Here is a 21,354-nt window from a genome sequence, read left to right as displayed (position 1 = left end):
GTTAGCCTGCTGTAAATAGTGCCATATGTTCCGCACACTTTAACTCTTACCTTTTGATAGCACTGGACAGTTTTTAAGTCAGCTTTCTTTACTTTGTAGTTTTGAAACATTTAAAAAAACCTGAAAGCCTGTACTGAATAAAACCAGATCAGGGCGGGTAGAATGAAAGTGCTGCTGGTGTGTTTGCATGGTACTGGTGTAAACTGGCTGACTTTAGACTCTCTGTGAAGGCCTGTTTCGGGTAGTTTTGTCATGTCAGAACGTACCTTGCAGTGTGAGCTGCAGTGCAGGTTACATTCTTGCTGTCTCCGTGTTGTGAGGGTTTGTGCTCAGCTAGAGCATATACGAGCTATAGACTGAGGCTGTATGCTCTGGCAGCACAGATGGAGTATTCTGTCATTAGGACTGTTTGTTGCCTGTTGGAACACACAGCATATTTCTACCGTGGCATCAACAGTTTCTAAGAACTGAGGTCAAAATAAACAGGTTGCAGTTGGATACAGGAACAGTCTGGGAAACAACTTAAAATTCCCTGTTTAGGCATAAGCATATTCCTAGATACTTGGATAAAAAGGCATTTTTATAGCTAGGGCTCTTCTTAATTTATGCTAGTGTAAACAGATTAGCATAGATTTGCAGGGGTATACAGTTAGTAAGTTTTCTATGGATATTGGCATATGTAGGCAAAATTTACCTTATTTTAAAGAAATAAGCAAATTTAAGCACAATAATCTTGCACTATTTCTCCTACTATTTGTAGTACTTTAGCAAAGTGAAAGTGATGTCATCATGCACATTTAAAAAATACGTATTTTAATGAGGCTTCAGTCTCCTCTGCAAGCGAGGATGTCACTAATTGCACCAGTGTATGCTGTCCCTTTGAAGTCGATAGGATGCTTTACAGGAGTGAAGCCCCAGTGCTGACAGACAAGCTCTGGCAAACCTCCTTGAAGTGGTTTGAGTTGCTACTGCCCCAAACTCCCTGCTCCACCCTTTCACTGGGGATTACCGATTCCTCAGTAGAATCTGCGGAAGGGAACGTGTACCCACACTTTAGCTGCTTCATTGCAAACCCACAGGTTCAGCTCAAACCCTCCAAAATGCATCAGTTTCTGCTAAGCTGCTGCAGCGTACCTTAGGTCTACATTTGCTGATTCAGCATGGAGAGTCGTAATCTCCAGCAGCTAGGTGGAGCAGACCACTGAGAAAAGTGACTTCAGTGTCTGAGGGCAACATTCACCAGAGCTCAAATGTCACTGTCCCTTCCATCATGGGTAAGTACGTACAGGATCAACCCATATATAGATTCAAATTCCAGGTGAAATCCTGGCCCCGGAGAGGTGAGCGGAGTTTTAGCCAGGGGTATCAATGAAATCAGGAGTTTAACTGTAGTGTTTAAAAAGCCAGCAAATTTTAGCAGAACAGGACAAAGACTTCTGATGATTTTGGTTTGAGATGTAGATTTGCTTCCTGACGGAATCAGCGACAGTCACTTCGAAAGGTTTACTCATATTTACCTAGTCACAGTTCATTTATAGCTAATGTAACTCTCTTCTGTTTATTGAACTGCAAACACATAAATGCATAGCGAGCTGCTAGAAGTTAGAAAATGTTCTCGTGGGATTTTTTTTTTCTGGTGGGAGGTTAAATGTAGTTCAAGTTTCAGTGGTTAAAGTTAAAAAACAAAGTTGTTTTTTGCTTTTTCAGAAATGAAACACTATTGAGCTTTATGGCATGCATAATAGTAAATAACTAATATGGATATGTGTAATGGTAGTAGTGAAAAGAGGTGTCGAGAATTAAGAAAATTTATAAGACTAATATTGAAAGAAGTGTTCAATTCTTTAAAAGAAAAGAGTGAGAAAGAAAGCTTAGAAAGCTTCCCCAAATTCTTCCTTGCTACCAGTTTACTGCAGTTGCCATTCTTATTTCCCATGTCATGAGGAGTCAGTGGTCCATATTACAACCAGAGTAATAATGTTACCATCCCTTCTTACCTTCTGTATGCTTCTTCCTTCCACTACAGTGACAGGGAGAGAGCACTCCTAGAAAACTTTTTTGTGTGGGCCAATCTTTCTGTCTTCACCAGGTTTTCTTTGTTCTTGTTGCTCTTCTCTGTATACCCCTACACACCGTACGTACGTAGTAAGTTTTTTTCCATCCTTTAAATGACATGTCTTGTATATCCTTCTTCATCCTAATCCATCATCTCTTTCATACATACAAACAGCTTCTCCAAGTCTTAAGCTCTTTGCTGACTGTGGTGCAGCTGGGAACAGTGCCCCCCCCCTCCCCCCCCCCCCCCCCCCCCCCCCCCCAAGTTGGCTCTTGGAGCCCACCGCAGATGGTCTGTACCTCATACATAATAAAGATATTTTTTTTTCTTCTGCAGCAAGTTTCTATGAATGTAAGAGGCAGACGCTCTGGCAAGCTTAGACCTGTGTTTTTATATTTTTTCCAAAGTGAGCCTTGGGGGACTTGTTTGCCATAGTTTGGAACCCCTTAATAGCTCATGGAGCTCAGTAATATCTTGTGCCAGAAGCAGGAACCTGACTTGATTTTTTTCTTGAAGAAAATTATATACATTAGTAAAGTGAAGTTAGGGCACAGCTGGACAAGAAAAGAAATTGAGCAAAAGCACTCCAAGAACTGATGGAAATCAGTTGCTTTAGGAAGGTGGTCTTCAAATAAAAGTGTAGCAGCGTTGTACTAACAGTGTTTTAGAAGTGCTTTGGGCTGGCCTGTTATAACTGTATTTCTTACTACTCCTAGTAAATTTTTTTTCAGTGAGTTCACTCTGCACTGTTTTCAGACTTGAATAATACAATCGGTGTACCAAAATATACCCAGGACCTCATGTAACAGCCAGATGATGAACATGTGAAAAAAATGTCAGATTGTTGAAGTTCTAGGTAGCTCAACACTTACTTCTCAGTTCCTTCATATATTGTTGAATCTATGTTGTTATGCTCTGTGTTATAGTAGTTACAAAAACAGGTACATGTGTGGAGATCAGTTTCATGGGTCTTGCTGTGCATGTGCTTTGATTTTGTGTTAGGTGTGGAAGCTGCCTGCCTGTATAGGGCTGTTCTTGATACCCATGGTGTGCTTTCGGATCTCAAAATGTAGAAGATACGCAGGAGAAAAATAATGGAAATACATTTACACCAGCAGTTTTAGCAGCTGATTTGCCCCCATGAGAAAGGATATGTCAAGGTCAGATATGGAGTTGTATTTTTTGAAAAGGTGAGGGGAAAATGTCCTGAGTTTAATTTTGTTCATGATGAGGAAAAAAATTTACAAGGTATTTTTTTGTTCCTTCTCTGTTTTGCATGATGTTACCATAGGAGGGTTACTCATTAGATAGTAACAATTACAGTTCAAAATCAACTCATGGCTTTCAGAGTATCTGCTAATATACTTCGGCTTTCCAGTGCCTGAAACTGATGGCTCTTCAAGAAAAAAAACTACACTAGTGTTAGATAAGACCCTTGTGAGGTCTGAAGAGTGTCATGGTGAGGGCTCCAAGGAGTGAACAGAGCAAACCAAGCTTCGTGAGAAAAGCCTAGCTCCAGAAAGCATGCCACATCAACAACACAGAATGATCATAGGCTCATATCTCCAGTTGGAGAGGACCTCAGGAGGCATCTAGTCCAACCTCCTGCTCCAGGCAGGGTCAGCTGTGACATCAGGCTGGGTTGATGAAAGTTTCATCCAGCTGGGTCATGGTGGCCTCCCGCCATGGAGGCTGTGCAGCCTCTCTGTGCAGCCTGCTTGACTGACCTCACGGCAGAAAATTTTTCCTTATTTCCAGACTGAACTTCTCATATTTCAACTTCTGTCTGTTGTGTCTTGTTCTCCCACCACACCCCACTGTGAACAACCTGGCTCTGACTTCTCAGTAACCTCCCCTGAGGTACAAAAGGCTGTCGGCCAGAGCCTCCCCTTCTCCAGGCTGGGTGGGCGCAGTCCCCTCAGCCCCCTCTCACAGGGCTCATGCCCCAGCCCCTGCGCTGCCCCGCAGGGCCTCCACCTTCACCTGCCTTGGTGGCACTCAGCCAGCTGAGGGGTGACACAGAAGGCCTGGCTGGCTGGGGCGGGGTCACACGCAGATCCACGAGATGGTGGTAGCCAGGACAGGCTTCGTGGCTGCTCCCTCCAAGCCGCCTGAGGCATGCGGGTGTTCTTGCTGACGCTCAGCTAGAGGCATTGCCCCGAGCTGATGCTGTTGGCTGGCCTAGCCTTGGCCTTTACAACAGGTTCCAGGTTAGTAGCGTTGCATTACTAATTTCAGGTATTAATTCAGAAAAATATCAGCCTGGATTCAGTATATGACGTAGTTTAAATGCTGTAAGATGTTAGAATGCTGTAGAGTTTTACTGAGCTGGGTGGTTTTTGAGCTGCTGGGATACATGCTGTAAGCAAAAAACATGAGCGTTAGAGATATACTTAGTCTTAAAGATTGATAAGTGCTTTGTAATTGCATAACTGCAGGAGCCAAAGCTTGAAGAACAATGCTAAATGTCATGAAATTTGTGATTTGATTTTAAAATTAAGCAACACTGATCAGATCAAGAGTCTATTGCTTTTGTAAAGCAAATGTTCCTCTGAGAAGGGCTTTTTCAAATAGTGAACCATGTCTGTAAAGTTCAGAAATGATAGCTGCTATTGTGTGCTCATCTGCTTGGCACAGTAATTAAAGTATACACTAATGCTCTTAAGACATGCATTTAAAAGTATGGATTGAAATTAATCACGCTGCGACTATATAAATTGCTTGCTGAGTACAACAACATATATGTTGCTATAGAAAGTTGTATGTTTGTGTATTTTACATGGGTACAGTTACACGTAGTATTTCACATATTTAATTTTATTACAAATAGTTTCAATATAAACAACACATTTAATTTTATTAAATATACATGGGGTTCTAATTACATATTTAACCTGTCTGGGACAAGTGTTTTTAAAGGTAACTCCTGCACTGTATTAACCACTAAAAATTAAATTGTCAGAATGCTAGAATACCGCTCAAGGAGCCTTCGAGCTGTCCACAAGCATCTGTGTGAGCAGGGCAACAGGAATTCCTGTCTCTGCAAGATTTGAATCATCCAAGATGACTAGTTTCCACATACATACTGCAGATGGGGATGAGTCTCTCACAGCACACCAGGCTTGGCCCCTCTCTTGCCAACTGCAGAATGGATTTTTGCCGAGAGACGAGCTTTGTGGAGGAAGCCCTTCTCCAGTTAAAAAGCGTGATAATTCTTCAGCCATTAATTAGTTTTATCTTAGATTTAAGCTTGCGACGTTTATTCCGTCTCTGCTTTCCTGAAGGCTGCACAGTGTCCTTGAGAAATCTCCAGTGTGAATCTGCAGGCTGTGAGGTAGTGCCACTGTCTTGTAACATGGTTACTCTTCATACTAGAAAACCTTTGTAATAAATAATCTGCAAGACATTTGAGAAACCGTTAATGTTACTCCTATACTGGACAATTCATCAGATCAAGTTTACTCTGTTATTTTACAGACTACGTGACTTGTAAGTCAAAAAGCAGGTGTCTGTCCTTTTCACATCACTGAAATGCATGCAGCGTACAGTTCAAAACAATACTGCTGTCCTGCTTTACAATGCAGATACCTTCTTTACCTTCTTTTCTTTTACAGTCTGTCTCACTGTATAGAGAGCAGTTGGAAGTACATGTGCTCACTGCTTGATCTGTTGCTTTTTCTTCATGGTACAGTGCAGTCCTGACAAAGACTGTCGTTCTGTGCAGTGCGATCACGAAGCTAATGGATTAAGATAGAGAAGTATCTAGCAGCGTGTTGATAAAAAGGACACAAAAGGAATAAAATTGTTGTATGGGGAATTGTTTGGGAATTGCCGCCTTTGCGAAGTTAAAATTTATGCACTAAAAATGTCTTGTTCTTCCCTGCCTACACTGTGGTACAGGACCCAATTTTTGAAAATGGATGTTTCTGTAAAATTGATTTAAACTCACTTCTGTACATACTTCTTTGTATGTTTTGAGTGCTAAATGAAATGTTCAGGCAGCCTTTCTTTTACACCTAATATTGATGATCCTGCCCAAGAGTTACAAAAGCAGAAAGAAGAACACCCTAACAGACATTTACTGCCTTCAGTTGATACATATTTAACATGTTTCTGCATGGTGAAAGATTTTTTTTCTTTTTTTTCTTTTTTTTTCAGTGTATCAGCCTGGATGTAGTCTCCCGGTACGGAGTGTAAAATTTGCAGCAGAAGTACAGTTTAGCACTGAAAAAGCTCTTCCTCATCTGAACCATCATTCAAAATGCAGGATGAAAGTAGCCAAATAGAAGTTTTCTATCACATTGTCTGGAGGATTCCCAGAACATTCTTCGGAAACCTGGGGTAAGATTAAAAAAAAGGACAACTTAGTTGTAAAGTAGAAGCTGATACAAAGTGTGAAAGTATAGTTCTAGGGCTGAGAAGATACTGTTTGCGCATTGACCTTTACGCTGAAACATCTATAGGAGCAATTCCATGTAAGAAAATTTCAGTGCAGTATTTGTTCAAATAATGGAAAAAGAAACAACAATAAGCTTAAATAAGCCAGGATTATATGTATATATATTTGAAGAAATGGGCTACTGTTTAAAAATGAAAGCATATGTTATGTTTTCTTTATTCTTTTGGTAATATATATCAAAGTACAGATATGTTTAATTACAAAAAATAAGTTTCAGTCTAAATATGGAAATTATGAATTGCTGAGTAGTACAATATATTTTGGCTTGCTTAGCTCCTGAGAGCTGAAGTATTTGCACTGGGTATAGTTAATGTCATTGCCTTGTTCTGAAGTGTTTCTGTTTCGTGTTCAGGAGTGGTATCTATTGTCTTATATTTGGTGAATTAAAGTCTTCCAGTTTTATTTCCTTTTTGCTATATCGATTTAGTATGGGTAGTTGTGGTGTCATCAGTATACCTTCTCTGTAGCTGTATTCATAGTATTTCACATAAAGAGCATTTTCCAAGGGATATCAGTACTTTCTTGTATAAATGGATCTTTTCGCCTGCTTCTGTTTCAGGTCATATGTGTGACTAAAATTCATGCTAAAGGCCTTGTTGTCTAAATGTGTTTTGGGTACAGTTCTTAATATTGCAGGTGTTTACATTCATGGCAATATAAAATGCTTCTTATGAGAAATAATGGAATGCTTACTTTCTAGCCTTAGGAATTTGGCCAGGACATACAAACAATTTATTTTTCATTTGTTTATAATCAGACAAGTTTATAATTAAGACAGTAACGGGCGTAAACATTCTTGCAGCTTTGCAGCTCATCTTTCTTGTTAACATCAAAGAGAATATTTGTGGTAGAAGACATAGCAGTCGGTAATAAGTGTGGGAGAATCAAGAGGATGCAGATCTTTAAATTTTTTTTATTTTTAAAGTCTGGTTATCCCCTATCCTCCTATCATCTGTGTATCTGCAATAAAGGAAAAGCATGCATACTTTTTTTTTTGTTATTATTCCAAATGCCGTAGATAAAAATGATAGCTATACACTGGTACCACATTCTGTGTGCATCCCAGACCACCAGAGATATGAATGAAAATGTACAGAGACTATATAACCATTGTATCAATATCCTATTTCTAGAAATGACTAGTGTAAATTGCCCTTTTTCTGATGAATCCATTGCACTAATCTGTAGCCTGCGTGGTCCAACTATGGATTAAATGAAGAACATGATAAAGCTGAACAGGAATCCTGGCATAGGATAATAGTATTTTGTTTTGCATAGGAGATGTGTGTGGGTGAATATATGTGCATTCATGCATACATGTGTATAAATATATAAAGTGTTTTGGATTTACTGTGTCTGAGAACAAAGCCCAGTATGTGATGGACCTTTTAATTTAAGGGATTGTGCATCTTCTGTGTCAGTTCTGAGACAGTTGAGGTCAGCTGAAGTATCAGTCCTGGAGGGTCACTGGTATGTAGGAGAGTTGCCAGCACCACAGTTTCTCTTAAGGGCCCTCTGAATCTATGATTTGATTCCTCTCTCAGCTTGGTCCAAATTAGTGTGTATTGTTGGCTATGAAGCCCATTTGTATCTGCAACAACTAGGGACATTTGTCTGGGGCTGTGCATACCTGCTGGAAGGTTCTGGGGGGTTGTGAGTTTCAAGGCCTTAAAATAATTATGTAGAGTAATGACTTCCACTGATGAAATGTTACCAATTTGCTGATTTTTGTCTTGGTTTATGTCTTTAATTATGTGCCAGTGGTGTTAAAAAGCTGAGATTTGGATGTCCATATATTTTACACGTAATTTAAAACATAAATAGCTAACCATAAGAATCTTCTTGTAAAAAATGGAGAGAGAGAAAGAGAAAAAAAAAATATCAGTCTGGTTAAAAGCTAGTGGTTCTTATTAAGAAAACAGCGAGTTACTATTGCTGCCTCTGATATACATAAGTCTCTTTAGAACTAGACCTCAGAATAAATTGCGAGATCAGAGACTAAATTAAAATCTTCTAACACTCGATCCTCATGTATTTTTAAGGAAGTGATCTATTGCAAGAACTCTTAATGTATGAAGTCTTGTTAAGGTTAAAGTCTCTGCAGACTGAAGTTCATTTATTGAGTAAGAAACCCAGCTAACAATAAAAGCAGGTAATTCCCAATGATATTGTCACAAATAATTAAAATAAATTTGTAGTTAGAACGTCTTCAATGTATACAATAAATACTAGCCTCTCTTTTTACTATTACATTGTTTCATAATTTTCACAGAAATAATGTAGTTTATTTTGCAAAAAACTAACCTTCGTGTCTTGTGCTAACTAATACTCAATACTCTTAGCATTTTCTCATTCTGTTGATTCTCACTTAGGTATTCATAGAAGGGTGTTTTTTTTAACATGCCTTAAAATGCTCAATAAACCTTCCTTCAAATAAGCTTGTTTTGAGTACTCTCAGAGGGAGATGAAGCTGTTCTCCCATGCTTCCCGTGCCCTGGATATGTGTAGCTGACCCTGTCAGCTGATGCTGCATTGTTCCAGGTACAAATAGAAAGATAAATCAGTAAATCTGATCTTGTCTTACCTGTTGCAAAGTGAGAAATGAGGCATTCTGAAAACAGATGCAAACAGATTCAAATTTGGTTTGCTTATTTCTAATTTCTCAGTTTCTGGCCCAGGGAGTGTGGTGTTCTCAAATCCTCAGACCAGCAGGGGGGAAAGGCTGACCCAGTGCTCGTTACATTTCTTGAAAGTTAATTTACGTGTATTCAGGTGAAGAAAAGAGGTTTGGTTGTGTGGTTGTTTTTTTTTTTTTTTCCTCAGCTGCAGTTTTCTTTGTAATTCCACAAGAAACAGAGTAATTTGGACTTCTCCTACCAAAAGCTTTAAACCCACCTGTGAAAAGCAGATTGTCTTGTACACAAGAGATCTTAACTTGACTGGTGAGAAATGAATACAGAAAATGGACAGTACAGTTGCTCCAATATTAAATTGCTCTTGCAAACCTTTCAAGTCTAGATTTCTTCCCAGTCCACGGGAAATGACTGATAATCCTTTTTTTTTTTTGTTTTTCCTTTTCTTTTTTTTTATTCCCCAGAGAAGGAATGTACTGAAATAGAAATACAGTAGGTAACATAAAGATTAAAACATATCCTCAAGTTAGTTAATTCATTGGAAAGGTATTGACTTTCTCTTCCAACTAAGATGATAGTAATAAAGCCGGGAAAGTTAATTGTAGGAGAGGCTGCTTGCCTCATACTTGCATTGCTATCAGTTCCTTAGAATACCGCCAAACTTAAAAATATTTGGGATGAACTTCCAGTGCTGAGCATATTTTTTTCAGACTTACTGTGATAGGGCAACTTCAGTCAAAACAGCTTTTTCTGCAAAAAGAGCAGCTTTAACACTTAGGTGTTTTCTAAATTTTGGGGACTTTATGCTTGTTTAACTGAAACCTTTTTCTATTCGGTTCTCTAAATACAATTCGTTGTTCATATACTCAGTTGGCTGATTGAACCTCCAGCTGAAAAGTGATTGCAAGATGAGTATATGTCCATTATAATTCAGACATTTTTCTGGTAGGTTCTAAAAAAATGTCTGCAGGCTTAAATAAATATGGTGGTGGTCTTAAGTGTGTAGCTCTTTTTTCTGTGTACATAATACCTGTGCAAAAGGCCCTATAAGAAAGAGTGGCTTAGCTCTAGCTAACATTGTAAAAAGAAATTTTATTTTGAAGATTTAAGGAACAAAAGGAGCTTGCAAGGAATAGCATGAGAAGGTAATTGAATTCCCTGGGTAACCAGGAGAAAGGTAGGCAGTTGTGTTACTTTTAGAGTATTTTGGGTAAGTCTTAATCTTTCTATTATTTTGATATGTCATATTCTTTATTTTCCATAGATATTATATTTTTACAAATTACCAAACAGGTTACCAAATATTTTCATAGTCTCATAATATTACTTGAGTACTTCCAATAACTTGCTTATATTAGTAATCAATGAAACTGAATTTTTAAACAAACAGTGATTAGCATACATGAATTCTCATTGTCGGAAGCTACATACCCAGCTTAAACAAAATCTGAGACAGGTAGTCATCAGAAGAGTTGATAGTTCCTATGTTTAAAGCATTAGGAGTGTAATTTCTGTGGAAGTGATGAAATGAGATTGGGTGATTTTTTCCCACCTACTTCAAAAACCTGTTCTGGATGAAAGTGTTGTTTCTGTAAGTGCCTGTGTCCTCTCCATCAGATATGGTGGGTGCCTGCTTCTGGGCACCCACTGTCTAGCAGGTTGAAGTCACAGGATGTGACCTGCATAGCCATAGCACTTGAGACTGGAACCAGTGGCTGTTAAATTGACTGGGAAGAGGTTTGCTGCTTTTAACGGCAGAACTCAGGACACCTCTTCCATAAGCATAAGTGTCTTCTGTGTTCTTGCTTTCAAAATGCATTAGGAATTATTCTTCCTAATAAAAAGAAGTTTCTTCATTTCACTGTCAGAAATAAGAATGGCCTAGTTATTTAAAACTGTTAAATATATGCAAGCAGAAAACAAAAATTAAATCTTACAAGTGAGGTTTTACTAAAAATGTTGACATTGGAGGAAATAAAATAAAGTTATCTCATACTCCAGATACATTATTTAGTGCTGAATTTTGAAGAGTGTTGGTGTTGAAGCTTTGTATTTTTATTTACACCAGCAGCCCAATCACTACAGTTCAGAAGAGCATTAGCAATGTGTAGCTGTTTCTGACAGATGCCACACTGGAGATCAGATGAGTTGGGTGATTGCTAATAATGTTTTGTACCTGTGTATGCAATTGATGGCAAAGCATCCTCAACCAACTAGTGACTGAGCTGTGTAAGTCCAAAGCATAGAGTCATTCTTGTGTTTTGGGACCTAAAGCTCTTTCACCATGGACATGTATGTTATTTCTAAATTAGACACATTGGTATTTCAGCTTATTCCTGTTGGAGCAGGTCTTGAAATAGCAGGATGGCAGATTGACTGCTGTTGCAATTTTTTTTTTCTTTAAATTGTCTCTTTTTAGGAAGTACTGTAATTTCTGAACATCATCGTTTTTCATGTATATGTGTTTGTGTATTTATTTCTTTGAAAGAGAGTGGTCAAAATCAGGGTAGAAAGGGGATGTGACAAAGGTGTCAGTATTCTCATTTGAAATGTTAGTATGACATCGCAGTTCATCAGAGACAGATGAATCTGTTCATACAATTCTGTCTTTTTATTGTATATTCTGTGTGGTTTTGATACTTTCAGGGAAATATATTTAAGAAGCATGCCTCTTTTAAGCAAATTAAAGGCACCTCACAATAAATGGATCTTAAAGGTACCTGCTGCCTTCTCCCCTAAGAAGTACCCACAATTTTAAATACCATCATTCTGGACTTAGCTCTGTGGAGAGAATTCCTCGGTTAGGTATTTGACGTGCTGTGGGGTGTGCCGTCTTGCATCTCCAAGTGACTTCTGCCTTGGTGTACCTGAGACATAGTACTGCATTAGTGCTAAACAGGCTTCAGGTATGTCCAGTGGAATGGACTGGACAACTTTCATTAACGGTTTAGTCTCCTTGTCTAATGATTCTTGTGACTCCCAATGTTTTCTCTACCCATGCTCCAGCAATTTACAGGCATGCTCAGTGAGATGGCTGGGTGATACGGCAAGTTTTCTTTTCTGTGAACAAGTGACGGTTATGAAACCAGATCCCAGCGTTGGCATTACTGCTGCAGAGCACAGATCAGTTGAACTATTAAAGCTGATTTAAAACTCCTCATTGAATTTTGCTGCTTCCTGGAGTTCTGAAGTAGTGCTCTCCGAGTCCCTTAGCACTCAGAGCAGCCCACAGGTTGGTCAGTGTGTGGCTGTAGGATCCAGACAGCCTGTAACACAGCCACGGAGACATTTGATCAGGAACTTTACCTTTGCTCCGATTTACCAGTCAGTAAGTGACACTTGCTTCAGACAATCTGACTCGTAAAAACTGCTTAGAGGACAGTCTTTAATGTTGCCTTTAACATTGGACCTTGAGTGAAGAAGATCTTCAGGTAGCCTGAGAGGAGGGACATTTTGGGTATGCTTTTAAGAAACCAGGTTTAGATGCTGAGCAGAACCCTACCAGTTTTGAGGTCATTATCTCTCGTCTCATGTGTTTATAGACTTTAGGTAGTTCCAGCCTTATGTGCCTATCAGGGGACTGTAGCAATCCTTGAGATTGGTAACAGAATAAGAGGTGGTGGTATGTTGAAGATACTGGAGCCCTTTCACAGGTATATCTGGTATTTGATTAAATCTAAGCATGTGATATTCAGGATATGATTCTTCTGTTTTGTTGGGCTTTTTAAAAATGAATTCTTCTTTTAAGGAAGAGAACTGCTTCTGCTATAAGAAAACTCCAGTGTGCATGCTGTTGTTGAAAAGTAAATTTAAGGGCATGTTATTTTTAATGTAAATGTGGAACTGCTGGTCACGGGCGCACAGACTGGTCTAAATTCATAGGTTCATGCAGCACTACTGCTCTGACTACAAATACTGATTATAGGATAATATTGTAAAGAAAGTGTAGTCTGCCCTTTTCTCATTTTTTAGATACAGTTTAGCAGCTAGACCTGAAATTAATCAATGCCATTTGACCACTCAGCTCCCTGTAGAAGAGCTCCACAAATCACAAGCAAGTCTAGGGCTGCTAAGATGGTTGGCGTAATCAGAAGGTACATCTATAAAACTGGTTTTGTACAACCTGGGTTCAAGCAATTATCTGGCCTTTCTGATGTTTTCTTTAATCTCAGTTCTCTTGAGTATTATTGGACAATTAAATTGTGCGTCCACAAAATTCAGGTTTAGTAAACTGGCAGCAATAAACAATTAATAAGCATGAAAGAATTTAAGTGTATATTAGATGTAATTGTAACAGCTGTGTGATATATTATTCTCAGACTCTGGAATGAGGTGCCGGGACTGACATGAGTTGTTCTGAGTATTCCCTGGATTAAAAATTCTGCCGTTTGAATTCTGTCATGAAATGGTTGGCATCCCAACAATCACGACAAGTGTATGTTGGCAAGGAATTAAAAATGGTGGTCCCTCTGTAGTTTTCCAGGACGTTTACTGCCTGGGGATGGTAGACAGTTGTAGCTGTTACTAATGCCGTTCTGTTGTCTGTGTTGCAGCTGATTTCTAAAACAAAGCAAGATTGGTTGCATATTCCACTTAGTAACAGCAACTGCTACATTTGGTTTTCTTTGACCGTTTTCTGACAATGGCGTTTCCATGTGCCCACTTCTTTTTTTGGTTGTTGTTTTGATAATAAGATTAAATCTGACTCTGAGATCTCTCTGCCTTAAAACTGCAGTAAGGGCTGCTTGAAAAAGCTTGACCCTCCTAAAATGTTTACCCTCAAGAGGAGATACCTGATTTATTTATTTATTTATTTATTGTTTTGGATCTGGTCTCATCAATGCAATTTTACTTCTTCAAACAATTGACCCTGCAGTTCATTATAGTGCAAGATTGGAACTCTTCTATAACTTTATTTTTAGTGACAATTACATTGAACCTTAAAATCAACTCACATTTGTGAAAAGAAAGGTTTGCACCAAGCCCAAACCTTAGCCCTTAAAGTTTGCTGTCACTTATGCTTCCAAGCGGGGCACCAGAAGATGGAATTCCAGCACCTTTGTTCTGAGAGAAGACCAGCTGGATGTGAGGTGCTCTTTGGTGGTGTGGCTTGACAATATTTCTCTATGACTGAATCAAATTAAGCATACAGTAACCTCACAAGCTATTTCAATTTTCACATCTTTTCAGTATTTTCACTTGCTAAGTACGTTAAACAGTGTTTTTACCACTTTGAAGCATAGCATTGTTTGGCTCGTGTACTTGACCTGAGGATGCTGTGTCTGTTTTACCCCCTCTGGGGGCGGTTGTGTGTGACCCATTTTGAAGTGCTGGCTGTCATGTGAATGTTCATGGCCACCTCCACCTACAAATCGAGGGTGCATGGTCGGAGAACACTTTGATGCCGTGCCTCAGGTGGGTGCACCCTTGGTGGTGACTCAGTGGAGCTTCTCAACCTGAGGCAACAAGGCACTCTGCCCCTGCAAAGCAACTCAGCCCAGCAGGAGGGACTGAAGGGGAGCTTTGTTTCTACAGATTTTAGCATCTTTCTAGAGCAGAGCCTCTGCCTGTTTTTCAGAGCTTATGTACTTGATTAAAACATGATTTCCCTTCAGCTTCTGGAGCCAAGAAGCTCTTAGAGGCATGAATTAATGGGGAGACAGGTTGTGTCTGCTACAGAGTGGAGGAGCTGTGCTGCAGAAGAGAAAAGTCATTCTACTAGGTGATTTGTTAAGTTCAAGCAATGCTTCCAGAAATTTTCGAGCAAGAGTCTTTATCTGCACTTGAGACTGACACCATCACTTCTTCTTAGGAAGCTCTCCCACTAGAAAAGGTTGTAGTTTTCTTAAACATGACTGTGAGAAGTCTAGGAGAAGAAATTTAATACTTAGGCAGGAGGCAGGTGAAGGAGAATACTTCAGAAGATTTGGAGGTGTCTGCCAAGCTCATCAGAACAACCTCCTGTTGCAATGGCTGTGGCAACCCAACGGGAACTTGGAAAGAGGAGCATAGTTTGCCAGTTTGAAAAACTAGGTATTTTGTTCTTGTTGTACCTGACTGAAATATCCAAGTATTATATGTAGGAAAGCTCTCTGAATATCTGTATTAAAGTTAGCTGCAAAAATATGGAGCCCTCATGTTATTTACCTAGCATATTGTGCATGGTTAGCATCAGGCAGACAGAGAGAGACCTGCAGAGAGAAAAAAATCTGATTAACAACACCTAGAAATGGGCAAATTAATCCCCTGCAAGGAATCAGACCGCTAGGAATGCAGAACTTCCGAGCCAACAAGATTCCATGTGTATGTGGAAGAATTGTATCTGTACATGAACTGACAAAGGGAATAAAAATGACAAAATGAAGGTACAGCTTTTTTGCATTTTCACAGCACAAAATGAAAGAGTGAAAAAAAATTGCCAGGAATGAATACACAAATGAATACCCTGGAACAGCTGAGGAAAACATTTGAGGAAAATATACACGAGGTAGCAGAGGGGTACTTTTCTCTAAATCCCAAAAGCAAGAAGCAGAGAAGAGGATAGATGCTTGCATCGTGTTGCTGAGGATTCTGGCATGCACATGTACTTTAGAAACATAAAAGGTCTCCTAATTAGAGACAGGATCATTTGTGGGACATGTGATTCCAGTTTATAGGAGGAATTGTGGAGAAAAAGACATCTAACCCTAAAGGAATGAATCAAAGAACAAGAGCAGCTGAACTGTCCAGGGAAAAGGAGCAAAATGATGGCCGCTCTTGCAATATGCAGGCTATGCTTAAAGTGAGTTCAGGAAATGGGGTAGAGACAGGGTCGTGAAGGACGCTGCTGTGGCAGTGTGCTGGTATGCTCTTCCGAACACATGCTGGAAGGGGTGTGGAAATCATCATTACTGAGGTCTCAGTGCTGCATGCAGCCTCTTTTGTGAAAAAGCTTAAAGTTGTGGAGAAATTTCCAAGGTATGGGGGGAAACTTGCAGCAAGACTTAAAGCAAATTCAACATCTTGTAGCACGTGCCCACTGCAGAAAGTGGTCGCTACTTATGTTTTCAGCTAGTGATTGCAGTAACTGTATTTGTGCTACACTGATGGATCCAGCAGCCACTCCGCTGGCAGTGGGAACATGGAGCCAGCCAGCAGCATGGCTGTGGCAAGGGACAGCAAGGCACCGCTGGGAAGCAGAGGGCAGGACAAGTGCAACCAAGGTATGTGGAGGCAGCCAGCTAGGAGTGCTGGTGACATGAAGACTGTGAGCAATGCACAAAAGCAAAGTAACATTAGAGGCTGGTAGGAACAGAATCACAAGGGTGTAATTCTGCAGTGAGCAGTGGGACTGTGCGTCTGGCTGATGCTTCGTGGGCTCTCCTGTCCTTCGCCAGAGAAAAGCAGGCAGAAGGAAACCAACAGGCAGTATGATGGTGTTGCAGCAAGGCGAAAGCAAGTTCTGTTTCAGCAGAACAGGAAACAAGAGGCTGTTCTGGAGCTCAGCATGTATGAAGGAATACGAAACAACGCTGGCCCAAGTGGGCTGGTGGAGAAGGCCAGCCTTTTGGTGTCTTTGAGTTAGCAGCCGCTAGTTAGTCACCAAATGTTTGCATGAAAAGCACAACAGCTGTCAAAAGAAAAGTTGTGGTGACCCGTCTGCAGTTCAGAGAGAGAAGTAGGAAGATAATGTTTGAAAGAGGCACCAGGAAGTTAATCTATCTGAGCATGACCTGAATGTTACCCCCATTTTTTCTGTTTCTGTACACCGTTCTGTAAAGAAAAGCCAATTATATTTTAGAAGAATAGGGGCCTCTCATGTTGTTATTCATCATGTGGTACATGAAACACTAATGCTAGCTCAGAAATTGTGAGTTAACCTTATTCTTTCATCACATATGATCATCTCATCACTAGACTGGTGACTGCTCAAAGCTGCCTGAAAATGGTTGGGCCCCAGACAACTAAACTTTTATACATTGGTACAAAAGCAGCAAAGAAGATGAGAAGGAAAACTGATTGTCCCAAGGGACAGAGCATAGTGGTTTGGTTAGTTCTGCTTAGAAAATCACTTGTGGCTTTTATAATGAGGAACTTAAGGTTTGAATTTTCAGACTTATTAGCTGTACATTTGTTTGTTTTTTATTAACTTAATATACTGTGTGCTACAGTTTCTTTGGGGTATTGAGTGAAGTGATGGATTCATCCAGTTTAGCTCTAAATGCACAGGCTTTCTTTCTCATAAAACTTTGAAGAGATTAGGGTCTCAAATTTCCTGAATTACAATTCTATGATTTTATTTTACGCCTGTATATTTTTGGTACAGCAGCTAATGTTTTCTGTCCTGTTTCATTTCTGAGAATATGTGCTTCTGGCTAATGTAGAAGGGTAATGTAGTTTTTGTTTGTTCTCCTTCTTGACTCGTGAGAATTAGAGTTGTCGTCTTATATGAGCAGACATAGTTAAACTACTTCTGTCTACAAAAGAATCCCTGGTAGTTTCCAATGCCTTAGCTTTCTGCTCCAATAGAACAGAAAAACAGGTTTTAAAATGTCTGAGAAAGATGTGGTTATTAAGCTAATACAGTATTCTTCATCTAGCAGCTAAAAATCTTGACTGTTAACAGTAATTAAATATAATTGCATCAGTAAAGTTGGTGTTAAAAACCAAACCCCCGACTTTCATTAGACACTGTCTTTAGGAAACCCTGATTCCTTGAGTTAAAAAGTTGTATGTAACATTGCTGTTTTATTTTGGGTACTGCTTTGAAGGATTCTTAAACCCAGGAATATGTAGAAAGAACAACTGAACCATAGGAGAACAAATACAGTTATGAATTTTTCTGCTAGGTTTTTTTATATATCTGCAGTACATGTGGTTTGTTCAAAAAGAAAATTGGGCAACCCCCTGAAAAAATAATGGAAAAATATTCACCCATCTTAAAGATCTAACCAAATAATAAAGATATTTGCAAGAAAAAAACAAGTGAACAAACCACCAGCTATGTGCCAGACAAAATTTTCATTGAATAGAATGGAAGGACTCCCAGTATTGAATTAATTTTATTTTTTTTATTACTTTTCAATTTGAAAGGGGATCTGTTCAGTATTTTAAGATCTGAAAAACAAAGCTGATAAACTTTTCATCTTATTTTCATATATTTAAAATCTGAGCAATGTCATGTCTGTAAGACTACACAATCTTTATAGAGGTTTTAAAATTTCTCTTAAGTTACATGATCTGAAAAAGTTCTTTCTAGACAGTAAGATGGTAACAAATTAAGCAGTTTTGGTATAATGCAGAATGCCACATGCTGTTCTGAATCCTTGGAGCTGAACTGGATATTTCCAGATTTGGTTTTATTCTGTAGATTGTGAGAAACGATGTAAACTGAAAGAGGACTATAAAACCTCCTTCAGTGAAATACTGAAAATTACAAAATAATACAATTACATAGCTTTGTCACTGCCAATGTTAAGCGTTACTGCAAGTATTTATTACAAGAGCCTCAGTTACTACTGAGAGAAAAGTATAACACTGAGCCCTGTTTACATACACTCTAAATGTGTTCCAGAGGAATGATGATATATTTTTTGTGGGTGTTCAAGAGAAGTGATAATTATGAAGCAGAGAACACTATTGATAATGTTTCCACTGGGAAATGCAGTAAAAATTTATTTAGCTGGTATGCTAAACAAAATCGAAGCAAAGTTTAAGTCCAGATCTTGAGGTGGCCTGTGGTGAGGCGCTAAACTAAATGCTGATGTATCTTCATCACATTTAGGCACTTTCTGCTTTTAAGTTATTAATGTTTTATTAATTATTTAAGTTATTAATTACAACCATGACAATGTGTTGATATTTAGGGCATTTGATGAAATACTCAAAGAATGTAAGTGTGTAGATGCAAGGTAGATGCACTATATGAAACAAAGATAGTGTCGATGATGGGAAACAAGTCCCTTGTGAATTTATTATTCCTATTCTGCTTAACTACTTGTCTTTTATTTTGAGAATCCCAATGTGGAAAAATATTTTTATAATCTGTGTTTGGCATTTTTGGCCCTCACGCGATTTTGATTCACGAGTTGAAATGGTGTTTCCATGGAAATCAGCTGAATTGTTGATGAGCTTTGAATTTCTCCCACAAATCAAGGCAACTGGGGGGACATCATCTAGGCTGATTTTGTCCATAATGTTGGCCATAGTATTTTCCCTTTTATCCCATATAAATGGGAACTGTATTCCAGTGATGATTTAAGTCAAGATTCCCAAATATTACCGTTATTACAAATTCTCTTGTATCAAGAGAAACACAAATTTACCAAAAATAATAAAAAAACCCCAAAACAGTATGGCATGTACACATGTGCTTGACATCCTGGCAACATACAATGCTCAAAAAACCCCCCAGGGACAGCTGCAGTCATAGTCACGATTACTTTTTAAGTTTCTACAGCTAATCTACCTTATTTTTAGTGATGTTGAGTTGCAGCTGTAGAACCTTCATTCATGGCCTGTTTCTCTTCCAGTTATTACTGAGGTATTTGACAGACATGTTTGAGTTGAAAGGGGCTGAGTGTCATCCACATAAGTGCCTGATGGACATAAACCTCCCTCGTTACCTTCCAGACATGCTGAGCAAGAGGAAAAGCAACATGTGGCCCAAACTTGTCAGAGGATAGCAGTTTGGTTTTTTTGCCAGATTTCTAGAAAAGAAAAAGCAAGTCGGCAACTCTTTAAGATTTCTAGAGGAGAGGACACTGCCTGCAGTGTCTCCTGAGGACCAGTGTTAAAAGCAATTAGATATGCTGCAATCACTTAATACATGACCATTGCAAGTTCTCGGGAGGGTACCACAGAGTACTGTGACCTCTCCGTGTCTGTCCTTTCATCAGTTTGGGCAAATAGAGCTACTCTGTTCATATGCTTGAACTTGTTGGCATTCTGAGTAATTTTGTCCAGAAGTAGAAGTTCAGTCTGTGGGCAGTTGTCCAGTTGTCAGCATCAAATGACTTCTTGAGTGACAGCTGTCAACAACTTTCTCAGCAAGAGCCAGCAGATCTGCCTCTGGTCTGTGCTGTCACCGCTAGTAATAGGTGTAGTTTTTCTCTGATGACTTTCAGTACAGCTGAAACAAAAAATAAACACTGTATTTTTTAGAAAATCTGAAAAAAAACCCCAGTAAAAATACTGATTGGTAGCTTGGGAAGAAAGGTTTAGGCTAAACTTATTTTAATTAGAATAGTAAGGAAAAGTAAAACTCAACATGCCAGCTCTTGTTGTTTCCTTAGCTCTAACTCATAACTCAAAGAAATGGATGCTGTAGGAATTGGTTACTGTGGGGAGGGTGGAACAAGAATACATTTGTTTGCTGCTTTGAAAGTGTTTGTTCGTCAGGCATTCGGGTGGGAGGATGGCAGTGAAAACAGACCCTTCCCCGCACTGGAAATGCCAGGTGCTGTACTTCAGCAATATTCAGATTCTGAGTGTATTTCTGGCTTTCCTTATCTTTGATCCTGCCATTGAATCCGCGGGGGTGCAAAAATCCACCCACACAGATCCGATTTTGAAATCCTGGCCTTAATTATTTATGGATTGGTTTGGACAAGTTACCTTTCTCTGTGCAATAACCACAGTTATTACCAGTAATACAGAACTATCTCAAACATACATACATTATGTATGTACATAGTTTTTAAATGTTGCCTTGATTAATGTGTTTCGAGGCTTAACTGAAATTCTCATTATTCAGCCTTGCCCTGTGCTGCTTTTCAGCTGACCAGCTGGCCTGGTTCTATAGCAATTACTTTTCAGAAAAAAACTAGCTCATAATATTTATAACCTGAAAGCAGTCATAGAACTAAAGGAAGAACGTATAGGTTTGTACACCTTGCAACAAGAGGCTAGTGTTTTGTTAAACTGCAAATGGACTGTATTAGTTTCTCTGCAAAAAACAGGACTCCCCCCCTTTTTTAAATGTTTCTGGGCCCTATTCATAAGACTAATCCACCTCAAGTTAGATTGTTTTCATCTGCATATAAATAGGTGAATCTCTTATGAAAAAAACCCACTTTTAACCAAGGATGGTAAATTTCATGAAACAAAAAAAATAATCAGAATTTTGCAGCAAGATCTGACATGCCAGTGCCATTACAGAGCCTGGAAATGCCAGCCAGGCCCGCATTTTAATTAGAGTAAGGCAAACTTGGTGACTTTTATGTGTT

The 21,354-nt window shown here is 39.1% G+C and overlaps 1 long non-coding RNA gene across 1 annotated transcript in view; it reads left to right on the top strand.

Moving 5' to 3' along the window:
* The window catches only part of LOC114015886 (uncharacterized), an 82,248-nt gene that overhangs the window by 14,339 nt on the left and 46,555 nt on the right, over positions 1 to 21,354 (top strand). The window contains exon 3 of the long non-coding RNA XR_003560063.2: positions 6,215 to 6,397. This is a non-coding gene — a long non-coding RNA (uncharacterized LOC114015886). The remainder of the gene's footprint in view (positions 1 to 6,214; positions 6,398 to 21,354) is intronic.

Source organism: Falco cherrug, chromosome 5 (assembly GCF_023634085.1).
Source record: "Falco cherrug isolate bFalChe1 chromosome 5, bFalChe1.pri, whole genome shotgun sequence".
Classification (NCBI taxonomy): domain Eukaryota; kingdom Metazoa; phylum Chordata; class Aves; order Falconiformes; family Falconidae; genus Falco; species Falco cherrug.
This window is presented reverse-complemented; position numbering and strand designations above follow the sequence as displayed.